Consider the following 14608-nt stretch of genomic DNA (forward strand, 5'->3'; position numbering starts at 1 on the left):
GTGGGGCCTGCACGGGGGGCACAGGGGGCATGGGGCCTGCACAGGGGCATGGCGCCTGCACGGGGGGCACAGGGGGTGTGGGGCTGGCACGGGGGCATGGGGCCTGCACAGGGGGCACAGGGGGTGTGGGGCCTGCACAGGGGGGCACAGGGGGTGTGGGGCCTGCACGGGGGGCACAGGGGGTGTGGGGCTTGCACGGGGGCATGGAGCCTGCACTGGGGGCACGGGGCCCGTGGGCACCCATCTGACCACACTGGGCAGTGCCTCTCTCGTCACAGGCACCCCTGGGCTAAAATGCCGCCCACTGGAGCCAGGACCAGAGCAGGGCTGAAGCGTTGGGGTGGGGCTGTGGCCGGGCTGGAGGGCGTGGCTCGGGAAGGGCACAGCTGAGACAGAGATATGCTCGACTGTCACTCACAAAGCCCTGGTGTCCTGACTGAGCCTGGCAGGGACACAGAGTTCTGACACTGGACAAAGGCTGTGAATTCTTTGCCCGATGTGCTCGAATGACCAATTCCTGAGTCCCCGGGGTCTCAGAGAGAGAAAAAGTTTATCACCTGGCACTAAGCAGGAGAGTAACAGCCCAAAAAGTGTCTCTCCAAATCTAGGGACTCAAGGTTTTGTGGAGTCCCATGAGGGGAGATAGGTCATGACAACTTCAGCCAGGTGAGAGGAAAGGGGGAGAGGCATCACCCCTCGGGACCGGGCACGGGCACAGCCCACAGGTGTCAGGGATGGCAGCACCCACCCAGCTTGGGGCTAACTCCACTTCCCCTCGGCGCCGGGGCACGGGGCCTACAAGTCACTTTGAGAAAAGATGGATGAAGGGGTCACCCACTTACAGTCACAGGACACAAGGAAAAAGCTGCACAGTCATGATCAGAGATACGGCAGCAGGATGACAGTGCAGGGACGTCAGGTTTTTCCCGCTGAAGAAAGAAAAATAGATATGGTTCAGTAGTCGTAATTATTCGTTAAGTATTAATCTTTCCTTGAGATTCAACTTAGGTAAACCTCCAGGCTGCCAAGTCTCCCAGGCCGGAGGTGAAGCAGTTCCCCAGGAACGCGGGGCTGCTGGGGGGCGAGCCCAGGGGGGACCCGGCAGGGAGGGGGCCGGGATCAGACCGGGCCTAGAGCAACCCCCAGGCACCGCCCACCCTGTGCCTCCACTTGGCTGCAAATAGGTTACACTGAGGCCCCCAAACCTGCTAAGGCAAATTGTTCTTTCATTTCCGTGGAGTGAAATGAACCTCTCCTTACAAAGGGCACGCGGAGTTTAGGAGCAAATGCAGAAGCGAAGCAGCTCTGTGTTTCAGGTGCTGCTTTCAATTTAATTCAAATGTAAACATTGAAAATTAACAAGATTGATGCAAAATGGATTTCTGCAGAATGAGTGATTTGATGATTTCCTAACTCCACGGGACCACAGACACATTCAGGGAAAGTTTCTCTTTTCTGCTGGGAGGAGCCAGGGGGATTACAGAACGAGGCCTGCAGTCACCCAGCAGGTGGGACTGGAAGGGCACAGCCGCAGGGCACATGGGGGAGGCCAGTGCTCCAGCACCCTTGCCAGCATCCATGATGAACTCACCTGAGGGCACTGCACAGGGCATGCTCCAAACACACCCTCCTCCTCCACGCACCCCCTGCTCTGGAGAACTGTCAGCATAGAGGTGAGGGGTGCTCCCATCTGTCCAGCACACCTGTCCAGTTGGGCAGCTTCCTGCTACCCATCCTTTCCCCAGGGGCCCCCGCCCCCACCAGGCGAGCGGGCACTGACCTGGCTGCGAAGAAGCCCCAGGAAGCATTGAGGTGATGGATGTGTTTACTCTCCCACGTCTGTAGCCCAGCCCCGGTGTGTCCACACATCATGTTTCAAAGGGCACACGGTATGATTGTGCAGCTTATCGCGTGCCAATTACACCCCATTGAAACTATAAACATAGGGGTGCCCGGGCCCCAGGATGGCATTCCTCGAGCAGCCATGAGTGTGGCATTTCTTAGGCAGGAGCAGGGGCCTCGGGGATGTTCGGGGCGTGGGGAGGGGCTGTGGGCCTCGTGAGCCTCCGGGGGCCCCTTCACTGGGGCTGCACTGGACCCGCTAACCTGCTGCCACCCACAGCGCCGCTTCTGAGTTTCGCCCACATCTGCAAGATTGGGGAGAGCTCACTATTCACAAGGAGAAGCAAACACCACCCCAACAGCGTCGCCAGGGCAGGGCCCCCACCGCTCCTGACCCGCTCCCCCACCCCACCCCGTGCCCTGCAGCAGAGTGCAGGGTGCAGCACCACCCTGCCTGGCCCAGGCACCCTCCCTCCCCAGGCCCTGCATGAGGTCCATGGCCTCAGTGGGGCAAAGGGGGAGGGGTGCCTCCAGACCGCACTCTGCCCCTCCCCCTCCCACCCTGCCCCCTCCACCCAGCACCCCCTGCTCAGCACCTCAGATTTGCAGGGCATCAGGCCTGCCTTGACTGGGCACCCCACGCCCAGAAGTCTCCAGCTCCACAAGCGACATGCTCAGGCCAGAGTGTGGACAAGAGGCCAACAAGCCCCATGCTGGAGACAAGGATGCCTGCCCAGGGTCCACTTGGCTGCTCTCCCTGGGGTGTGAAGCCCGGAGCCCACCTCCCAGCAGCTGCACATCAGCAGAGGTGGACTGAGACACAGGTGTCCAGGGCCAAGGTTGGGGTCACACACCCACAGGGCACCCCTACCTCCTCGGCCCAGCTTCCCCGTGCCCATCCCCGAGCCTGGCTTCCTGCTCTCTGCCTCTCTCTTCCCCAGCTCTCCGTTTCCCAGCTCTTGCTCTCCAGCTCGGTGCCTTTTCCGTCTGTTTGATCTCAGCAATTGGAATAGAGGGATGTCAACAGGGCCCAGTCTGCGAAGAAAGACCCTCGAGCCCCTCATACCTCCTTGGGACCCTCACCAAGGACCCTCCGGTTACTTACGTTGTAAGGCCATGCAAAGAGAATTAGTTCTGCTCAGAACATCCATTTAACCTGAAGGCTTCGTTAATCAGGCCCCCGCAGGTGGAGTGGAAGGAGAGAGGAGAGAACGTGCTCAGCATGCAGGAGGCCCTGCCATTCCTGTCCTGGCAGGCAAAACACCTGAATGCTGGAGACCACCCAGGCAGCAAGCGTACCTCTGCTAGCCCCTAAAATGTTAGCTGCCACCACTGTGGAAGGGGCCACATGCTGTGCCCCTGCCATGGCCGGGCGTTCCCAGCCTACCCTAGGGCCTGGGGAGGAGGCACAGGGTGTGGGGACAGCCAGGTGGATGGCAGCGAGGGCACACACGGGGGCCAGGACGCAAGGCAGCCAGGTCTTGTCTCTCAGCATGAAGGACGGCTGAGCTGGGACGGAGAGATGAGACCATGGGGGGCGGGGGTGGACTAAGAAAGTCACAGGAAGAAGGAGAGCCAAGAGGATGCCTGCTGCTCCTTTCCTTGGGCTTGGTAGAAATGGACATCTGAGGCTTTAAAGTAAACTGTGCAGCAGGCAGGAAACAGACTGATAATCTGAATAAAGAAAGTTTGATGAAGAATTAAGCATTGAGAGGATATTTGCTACTAAGAGGGAATAAAAGAGAATCCCAGGGTGCTGTGGGGCTGCAGGAGGTACCAGGGGAGGGAGGCAAGGTCAAACCTCGTGGGGGATGGAGTGGCCCCAACTCTTGGGGGGACGGAAGGAAGTTGCTGGGTTGCCCAGCCAGAGCACATCCAGAGCAGCAGCTGAGGCCAGCAGGCAGAGAATCTCTCCTGACCCCAGCACAGCATTGCAAGCAGGTGGCAGAGGGGGTGCAGGGGCTGGCAACCAGTGAACTGTTTGTGCCACTTCTGCAGACATTTTCCCAAAGCAGAGTTTGTAGGTCAGCTTGGCCCTTGTGGCAGCCCAGGGGTTGGGACCCCTCCTTTAGGGAATAGGGTGGAGCCTTGAGCACACAGCGCCCTGTGTGGCCAGGACATAGACTGTGAAGGTCACTGGATCTAACCACTGGTGGTAGGCAATTTTCACGAGACTTAGCGGAGACTTCTTTGTGGCCAGGTCTTGAGACTCTGCCATATAAGGGCTCCCCCTTCCTCTTTTCACCATCCGGAACGTCTTGACTGGTGTGTTCTTTGGTCTTGGGGTTGAGCTGGGCTGGAACATTTCTGGCGAGCCAGCCAAGAGACCAAAGAGCCACCAGCCATAAAAGACATGAGGACTGGGAATGGAGATTCTTCCAGGGGGATTCCTGAGGTGGCCTGTACCATCTATGTGGGGAGGGGTGGCTGTTCTTAGATGAATGGGGACCACTGAGGGGGTATGGAGATACTTCTGACTCCCTGGCTGGACCAATAGCCCTCTTGCAACAAACTGCAGGACAGTGAGATTTCGTAAGAACAAGGAAAGCTGCCAAGCTTTGGAAGGTCTTGCAATCACCTACAGAAGAGGCCCTGCAGGCTAAAGTAGCAGTTCACTACCAGGAGGAGGAACCTAAAAATTGAAAGATGCTTTAAATGAGTAGATGAAAATTTGCAAATGTTAGTATGTCATTGCACTAGGGTAGGGGATGGAAGTTACTTAAGCGTCAAGTAAAACATATTCTAACATCTCCCAGTTGGGATCCCAAAGTCTGGGATCCTATGGGTTTTTCTCCAGATCATGAGGATCCTTGCTCTGACGGGGGAAGAGGAAGCGTGTAGACTGGTTCGCCTTCTGGTCCAACCTAAGATTAAGTCAGAGCATGTCCAAGCCTGACGGGGCCCCCAGCGGAGGGGGAGATGCCACTGCTGCAGCCCCAGCGCCAGCCACACCCACTGGGCTAACAATGCATGTCACAGTAAGAGATTTTACTTTCTATGAATTAAAAAAGATTGGGACTCAGTATAGGCAAAAACCTAAAGAACTTTTATCAAATTGGCTACTGTGACTGTGGGATACTGGTGCAAACGGTAGACTGCCCTCAGGGTATGAGATGAGTGAATTGTCCTCTCTCACCACCCATCCTTCTTGGTGTCAACATATATATCTGTTAGCCCCAAAAATGGAAACAAATTCACTACTTTATTGGCTCATATTCCAGTGGAAGGAGGTGGGGCCCAGGGAGTGGGATTTACCCCACCTAACCCCTATTGGAACACCATCGATGAACTGCACGATGTGTCAAGGGGACTGGGGATGCAGCGTGCGATTTACAGCCCGAACGACGTCGCACCGGAGAGCGTAACGTACACCGCAGGAATTAATGAGATGGCTCCACTCCACAGAGTGCCCCCAGTCCGCAGAATGGGGCTTTGGTGCCCATTCTCAGCCCACTTAGAGGACGGCCCATTTCACAGGCTGCCCAAGTGATAGCCCCCCTGGGAGAGACAGATCACCTAAGACAAAGGAGAGGTGGCGTTACAGGTGCAGGTTGAGTCCATGGTGATGGGAACTGGGTGTGATGCAAACGTGGGCATACCTGATCGCTGCTGGAGCGAAACCTGGGGCTGTCAATGGGCAGCCAAGCACAGTGTTAGCTCAACTGCGAGGGTGGACTGAGCTGCCGAAGGAGCAGAGATTTATTCAGCTTGGAACCAGGGGCCTAGAGGAGGAGACGGATTCTGACCAAAATACACGGCTGCTGCCACATAAAGAGTCCTGCACCGACCTACCCCTGTGCTGACCTACCCGTCAGCACAGGGGTAGGTCGAGATCCCCACATGAGAACGACACGTACAGACACTGGGGGTCAGGAGCAACATACAGAACTGTCTTTTGGCCCCACTAAGGAACATGGTGCAGGCACTGGAGAAAAATGAACCTTAATATATGGGAAAGAGCTGCAAACAGGGGGCCCTACCTTAGCCATTGCTGGACATGGGGCCAGGGTGGTCAAGTGACCAACAACTACTGATGCAGGCTGGCCAGTTACCACCTCGTAGGGGCCTGGCCCGCATGCTCCGATCCCAGAATACATATTGGGAACTGATATTTTGGAAAGCATCACTTTGCACACTGCTATAGGCGAATGCTGTCTCCGGGGCGGGATGGTCAGAGCCATCGAAAGAGGGCACGCCACATGGTCCCGGAAAAGGGTCCACCCACCCAGGTGTACGGCACTGGGGCACCAATATAAGCAGGGGCTCAGGGAATTGAATGATAATATGAAGCGCACAAATATACGTGTTGTGGGTGTCCCAGAAGGAGAAGAGAAGGGAAAAGGAGGAGAAAAAATAATGGAAGAAATTATCACTGAAAATTTCCCAACTCTTATGAAAGACCTAAAATTACAGATCCAAGAAGTGCAGCGCACCCCAAAGAGAATAGACCCAAATAGGCGTTCTCCAAGACACTTACTAGTTAGAATGTCAGAGGTCAAAGAGAAAGAGAGGATCTTGAAAGCAGCAAGAGAAAAACAATCCATCACATACAAGGGAAACCCAATAAGACTATGTGTAGATTTCTCAGCAGAAACCATGGAAGCTAGAAGACAGTGGGATGATATATTTAAATTACTAAAAGAGAAAAACTGCCAACCAAGACTTCTATATCCAGCAAAATTGTTCTTCAAAAATGAGGGAGAAATTAAAACATTTTCAGACAAAAAGTCACTGAGAGAATCTGTGACCAAGAGACCAGCTCTGCAAGAAATATTAAAGGGAGCACTAGAGTCAGATACGAAAAGACAGAAGAGAGAGGTATGGAGAAGAGTGTAGAAAGAAGGAAAATCAGATATGATATATATAATACAAAAGGCAAAATGGTAGAGGAAAGTATTACCCAAACAGTAATAACACTAAATGTTAATGGACTGAATTCCCCAATCAAAAGACATAGACTGGCAGAATGGATTAAAAAACAGGATCCTTCTATATGCTGTCTACAGGAAACACATCTTAGACCCAAAGATAAACATAGGTTGAAAGTGAAAGGTTGGGAAAAGATATTTCATGCAAATAACAACCAGGAATAGCTATACTAATATCCAACAAATTAGACTTCAAATGTAAAATAGTTAAAAGAGACAAAGAAGGATACTATCTACTAATAAAAGGAACAATTAAACAAGAAGACATAACAATCATAAATATTTATGCACCGAATCAGAATGCCCCAAAATACGTGAGGAATACACTGCAATCACTGAAAAGGGAAATAGACACATCTACCATAATAGTTGGAGACTTCAATTCGCCACTCTCATCAATGGACAGAACATCTAGACAGAGGATCAATAAAGAAACAGAGAATTTGAATACTACAATAAATGAACTAGACTTAACAGACATTTATAGGATATTACACCCCACAACAGCAGGATACACCTTTTTCTCAAGTGCTCATGGATAATTCTCAAAGATAGACCATATGCTGGATCACAAAGCAAGTCTCAACAAATTTAAAAAGATTGAAATCATACACAACACTTTCTCGGATCATAAAGGAATGAAGTTGGAAATCAATAATAGGCAGAGTGCCAGAAAAATCACAAATACGTGGAGGCTCAACAACACACTCTTAAACAACCAGTGGGTCAAGGAAGAAATTACAAGAGAAATTAGTAAATATCTCAAGGTGAATGAAAATAAAAACACAACATATCAAAACCTATGGGATGCAGCAAAGGCAGTGCTAAGAGGGAAATTTATTGCCCTAAATGCCTATATCAAAAAAGAAGAAAGGGCAAAAATTCGGGAATTAACTGTCCACTTGGAAGAACTGGAGAAAGAACAGCAAATTAACCCCAAAGCAAGCAAAAGGAAAGAAATAACAAAGATTAGCGCAGAAATAAATGAAATTGAGAACATGAAAACAATAGAGAAAATCAATAAGACCAGAAGTTGGTTCTGTGAGAAAATCAATAAGATTGATGGGCCCTTAGCAAGATTGACAAAAAGAAGAAGAGAGAGGACACAAATAAATAAGATCAGAAATGGAAGAGGAGACATAACCACTGACCTCACAGAAATAAAGGAGGTAATAACAGGATACTATGAACAACTTTATGCTAATAAATACAACAATGTAGATGAAATGGACAAGTTCCTAGAAAGGCATGAACAACCAACTTTGACTCAAGAAGAAATAGACGACCTCAACAAACCAATCACAAGTAAAGAAATTGAATCAGTCATTCAAAAGCTTCCCAAAAAGAAAAGTCCAGGACCAGATGGCTTCACATGTGGATTCTACCAAACATTCCAGAAAGAATTAGTACCAACTCTGCTCAAACTCTTCAAAAAAATTGAAGTGGAGGGAAAGCTACCTAATTCATTCTATGAAGCCAACATCACCCTCATACCAAAACCAGGCAAAGATATTACAAAAAAAGAAAACTACAGACTAATCTCTCTAATGAATATAGATGCAAAAATCCTCAACAAAATTCTAGCAAATTGAATCCAGCAACACATTAAAAGAATTATACATCATGACCAAGTAGGATTCATCCCAGGTATGCAAGGATGGTTCAACATAAGAAAATCAATTAATGTAATACACCATATCAACAAATCAAAGCAGAAAAATCACATGATCATCTCAATTGATGCAGAGAAGGCATTTGACAAGATTCAACATCCTTTCCTGTTGAAAACACTTCAAAGGATAGGAATACAAGTGAACTTCCTTAAAATGATAGAGGGAATATATGAAAAACCCACAGCTAATATCATCCTCAATGGGGAAAAATTGAAAACTTTCCCCCTAAGATCAGGAACAAGACAAGGATGTCCATTATCACCACTATTATTCAACATCGTGTTGGAGGTTCTAGCCAGAGCAATTAGACAAGAAAAAGAAATACAAGGCATCAAAATTGGAAAGGAAGAAGTAAAACTATCACTGTTTGCAGACGATATGATACTATAAGTCGAAAACCCGGAAAAATCCACAACAAAACTACTAGAACTAATAAATGAGTACAGCAAAGTAGCAGGTTACAATATCAACATTCAAAAATCTGTAGCGTTTCTATACACTAGCAATGAACAAGCTGAGGGGGAAATCAAGAAATGAATTCCATTTACAATTGCAACTAAAAGAATAAAGGACTTAGGAATAAATTTAACTAAAGAGACAAAAGACCTATACAAAGAAAACTACAAAAAACTGTTAAAAGAAATCACAGAAGACCTAAACAGATGGAAGGGCATACCATGTTCATGAACTGGAAGACTAAATATAGTTAAGATGTCAATCCTACCTAAATTGATTTACAGATTCAATGCAACACCAATCAAAATCCCAACAACTTATTTTTCAGAAATAGAAAAACCAATAAGCAAATTTATCTGGAAGGGCAGGGTGCCCCAAATTGCTAAAAGTATCTTGAGGAAAAAAATCGAAGCTGGAGGTCTCATGCTGCTGGACTTTAAGGCATATTATGAAGCCACAGTGGTCAAAACAGCATGGTATTGGCATAAAGATAGATATATCGACCAATGGAATCGAATAGAGTGCTCAGATATAGACCCTATCATCTATGGACATTTGATCTTTGATAAGGCAGTCAAGCCAACTCACCTGGGACAGAACAGTCTCTTCAATAAATGGTGCCTAGAGAACTGGATATCCATATGCAAAAGAATGAAAGAAGACCCGTATCTCACACCCTATATAAAAGTTAACTCAAAATGGATCAAAGATCTAAACATTAGGTCTAAGACCATAAAACAGTTAGAGGAAAATGTAGGGAGATATCTTATGAAACTTACAATTGGAGGCGGTTTTATGGACCTTACACCTAAAGCAAGAGCACTGAAGAAAGAAAGAAAGAAATAGGAGCTCCTCAAAATTAAACACTTCTGTGCATCAAAGAACTTCATCAAGAAAGTAGAAAGACAGCCTACACAATGGGAGACAATATTTGGAAACGACATATCAGATAAAGGTCTAGTATCCAGAATTTATAAAGAGATTGTTCAACTCAACAACAAAAAGACAGCCAACCCAATTACAAAATGGGAAAAAGACTTGAACAGACACCTCTCAGAAGAGGAAATACAAATGGCCAAAAGGCACATGAAGAGATGCTCAATGTCCCTGGCCATTAGAGAAATGCAAATCAAAACCACAATGAGATATCATCTCACACCCACCAGAATGGCCATTATCAACAAAACAGAAAATGACAAGTGCTGGAGAGGATGTGGAGAAAGAGGCACACTTATCCACTGTTGGTGGGAATGTCAAATGGTGCAACCACTGTGGAAGGCAGTTTGGCAGTTCCTCAAAAAGCTGAATATAGAATTGCCATACGACCCAGCAATACCATTGCTGGGTATCTACTCAAAGGACTTAAGGGCAAAGACACAAACGGACATTTGCACACCAATGTTTATAGCAGCATTATTTACAATTGCAAAGAGATGGAAACAGCCAAAATGTCCATCAACAGACGAGTGGCTAAACAAACTGTGGTATATACATACGATGGAATATTATGCAGCTTTAAGACAGAATAAACTTATGAAGCATGTAATAACATGGATGGACCTAGAGAACATTATGCTGAGTGAGTCTAGCCAAAAACTAAAGGACAAATACTGTATGGTCCCACTGATGTGAACCGACATTCGAGAATAAACTTGGAATATGTCATTGGTTAACAGAGACCAGCAGGAGTTAGAAACAGGGTAGGATAATGGGTAATTGGAGCTGAAGGGATACAGACTGTGCAACAGGACTAAATACAAAAACTCAGAAATGGACAGCACAATACTACCTAATTGTAATGTAATTATGTTAAAACACTGAATGAAGCTGCATCTGAGCTATAGTTTTTTTGTTTGTTTGTTTGTGTCTTTTGTTTTTTTTTCCTTTTCTTTTTTTATTATTATTATTATTTTTATTTTTTCTCTATATTAACATTCTATATCTTTTTCTGTTGTTTTGCTAGTTCTTTTCCTAAATCGATGCAAATGTACTAAGAAATGATGATAATGCATCTATGTGATGATGTTAAGAATTACAGATTGCATATGTAGAATGGAATGATTTCTAAATGTTGTGTTAATTTCTTTTTTCTTTAATTAATAAAAATAAAAAATAAAAAAATAAAATAAAATAAAATAAACCACAATGAGATATCATCTCACACCCACCAGAATGGCCATTATCAACAAAACAAAAAATGACAAGTGCTGGAGAGGATTCGGAGAAAGAGGCACACTTATCCACTGTTGGTGGGAATGTCAAATGGTGCAACCCCTGTGGAAGGCAGTTTGGCGGTTCCTCAAAAAACTGAATATAGAATTGCCATACGACCCAACAATATCATTGCTAGGTATCTACTCAGAGGACTTAAGGGCAAGGACACAAACGGACATTTGCACACCAATGTTTATAGCAGCATTATTTACAATTGCAAAGAGATGGAAACAGCCAAAATGTCCATCAACAGACGAGTGGCTAAACAAACTGTGGTATATACATATGATGGAATATTGTGCAGCTTTAAGACAGAATAAACTTATGAAGCATGTAATAACATGGATGGACCTAGAGAACATTATGCTGAGTGAGACTAGCCAAAAACTAAAGGACAAATACTGTATGGTCCCACTGATGTGAACCGACATTCGAGAATAAACTTGGAATATGTCATTGGTTAACAGAGACCAGCAGGAGTTAGAAACAGGGTAAGATAATGGGTAATTGGAGCTGAAGGGATACAGACTGTGCAACAGGACTAGATACAAAAACTCAAAACTGGACAGCACAATACTACCTAATTGTAATGTAATTATGTTAAAACACTGAATGAAGCTGCATCTGAGCTATAGTTTTTTTTGTTTGTTGTTTGTTTTTATATATATTTTTTGTTTTTATTTTTTTCTCTATATTATCATTTTATTTCTTTTTCTGTTGTCTTGCTATTTCTTTTTCTAAATCGATGCAAATGTACTAAGAAATGATGATCATACATCTATGTGATGATACTAAAAAAAAAAAACAAAAAAAAACCCTTTGCCAGCCCTAAAAGCCCGAAGCTACTTGCGTTCTGGCTTCCTTTGCCGCAGCAAAACGTTTGTGCCCTGAATAATATGTTGTCTGCACGCTCAACTCGATTTGTCTTTTGACAGGTCAAAGAAGAAATCACAATGGAAACAAGAAAACATTTGACCTGAGCGATAATGAAAATAAAACATGTCAGAACTTGTCATGCTGAAACTATGCTTAGAGAAAATGTACAGCTTTCCATAAACAAACATATCAGAAAAGAAGAAAGGCTAAAAACCAACACACCATCTCAAGAATTTAGAACAAATAATAATAGTAAAGTTAGCCTCCCAACAGGAGAAAAAATAAAATAGCAATTAGAGCAGAAATGAATAAAACAAAAAGTATATTCTTTTAAAAGATTAGTAAAATCAATACACCCCTGGCAAAATCTGATCAAGGAAAAATAAAGGTACAAGCCACAAATGTCAGGAGTCAAAGGGGAACTGTTACTACAGCCCTCACAGAATTTGGAAAGAAACATGGACCTTCATGCCAACGCATTTGAAAAGTTAGAGGAAAGAGAAAAACTCACTGGAAAACATAACTAAAAACTGAGTCAAGAAAACACAGAAACATAACTATATAACTATCAAAGAATTCAATCCATAATTTAAGAACTTCCCATAGAAGAGGAGGTGGAGGAGAAGGAAGGAAGCGGAAGAAGGAGGAAGAGAAGCCACTGCCTCTAGGTTCAGATGACTAGAGGGCTTTCTTTGCCCGAGAATTCTACCAAACATTTTAAAGAAAAATTGTACCTATTTTACAGATATCCTTCCAGAGAATAGCAAAAGAAGAAACATCCCCATTTGTTTCATGAATCTAGCATAGCCTTGATACTTAAACCTGACAAGGACATTATGGGAAAAATAAATTACAGGGCAATGAAATAAATGCAAAATGCATAATTCGTTACACAAAATATTAGTCAACCAAATCCAGCATATTCGGAAAAGATAATATATCACAATCAAGTCGATTTATCCAGGGGATGCAAAATTAGTTTAACCTTAAACAGTGAAGTGCAACACATTACTAGAATAAGGGAGAAAACATATTCATCTCAATAGATGCAGCAGAAGATTTTATGAAATTCAACGTCTGTTTGTGATATTAAAAAGTCTTAGTGAATAGCACACTACAAAGAAAATAATACAGAAGGGGGGAGTTCTCTCTTACTATTGGTTTAATCTACTGGGGAGAAATTGTAAAAGAAAGAGTTGCTGTTAACACTTCTAAAGAAGAAGTGTTATTACTACAGACTGAGAGTTGTAGGAGTCATAAAATGTATTATGATATTCCAAATACATTTTGTCATTATGATTCATTAAAGTTAATGCTTTCTTGCAAAACAGAAAACTTATTTTCCTATTGACTGGGATTATATTTTGGAACATATTTCTACTGAAAACAGTTTGGAACTAACATTTTATTTTATATATAAACTTCAGAATCTTGAATTTAAATGTCAGCATATTGTCTATATGCATTTTTGTTAAATCAATACTTGCAGAGTCATTGCACAGTGTTTATATTTTTGGAAAGACATGCTCATTCTATGGAACTTATTTAAGCCATACTGAATATACTGTTGTCCTCTGTATTTGATATATACTGTTTATTTGAATAAATTTTATGAACTAAAAAAAAAAAAAATCTTAGTGAACTAGCAATAGAAGGGAATCATATGAGTTTGACAAAGAGGAACTGCGGGAAACCTGGTGGCCGGATATTGAAAGCTTTCCCTCTGACAGGGGAACTGGACCAAGAGGCTTCTTACCGCCTCCGGCGTGCCGGACGTGCAGGAGGGGCGGCGAGGGAGGAGAACGTGAGTGTGAGAGGTGAGCGCACAGCCGTCCAGCAGCCGTGGTCCGCAGGCAGCGTGCCCGCTCACACTGAAATTCCAAATCGGCCTGCAGGATTTCACAGGAGGCTTACCGGGCTGCGGGACACAGGCCTGCCTGAAGGCAGAACCCTGCTCATTCCCATAGGCCAACACCGAACGCAGACGAACGTTTTTACAAACGATTTCCAGTCCCACCACGAAATCACCAGCACTCGTGGTAAATGTGAGAAAAGGCGTGCGAGGTCTCATCACAGAAAGCTGTGAAGCGTTGCTGAGAAACGCGAAGAGACTCCAAGCACACGGCAGACAGACCAGGCTGGCCCAACCGCAGAGCTGCGGGCGCACCGCGACCCCAGTCGAGACCCCCGCAGGTTGTCCAGGCCCGTGGCAGGCCGACCCTAAGGTGTGTCTGGAAACGCAAAGGGCCAAGAGGAGCCGGCACGTCCCTGAGCGGGAGGACAGGCCAACAGACCGCTGCAAGGCCATGGGCACGGGGCAGGACGGCCCTGGGCAGGACGACAGAGAGACCCCGGGGCAGCCCAGGCCCAGAGACCCCACCACGCGAACGGCAGAGCAGCCGGAAGGGCCTGCCTCTCCGGTCACAGGAGAGGGTCCCTCGTCTCCGTGGGGACCCCACACACCACTGCACAGTGCCGCAGGAACACACAAATGCCCTCCACGAAGAGCGGGGCAGGCTGCGGGCTCGGCACCGACTCAGCGCGCTGCGGGCTCCTCGGCCACCTGGACAAGCCGGTGACTGCCGCTCTCCGCAGAGGCCGCCGGCCCCGACAACACGA

Source organism: Tamandua tetradactyla, chromosome 13 (assembly GCF_023851605.1).
Source record: "Tamandua tetradactyla isolate mTamTet1 chromosome 13, mTamTet1.pri, whole genome shotgun sequence".
Lineage (NCBI taxonomy): Eukaryota > Metazoa > Chordata > Mammalia > Pilosa > Myrmecophagidae > Tamandua > Tamandua tetradactyla.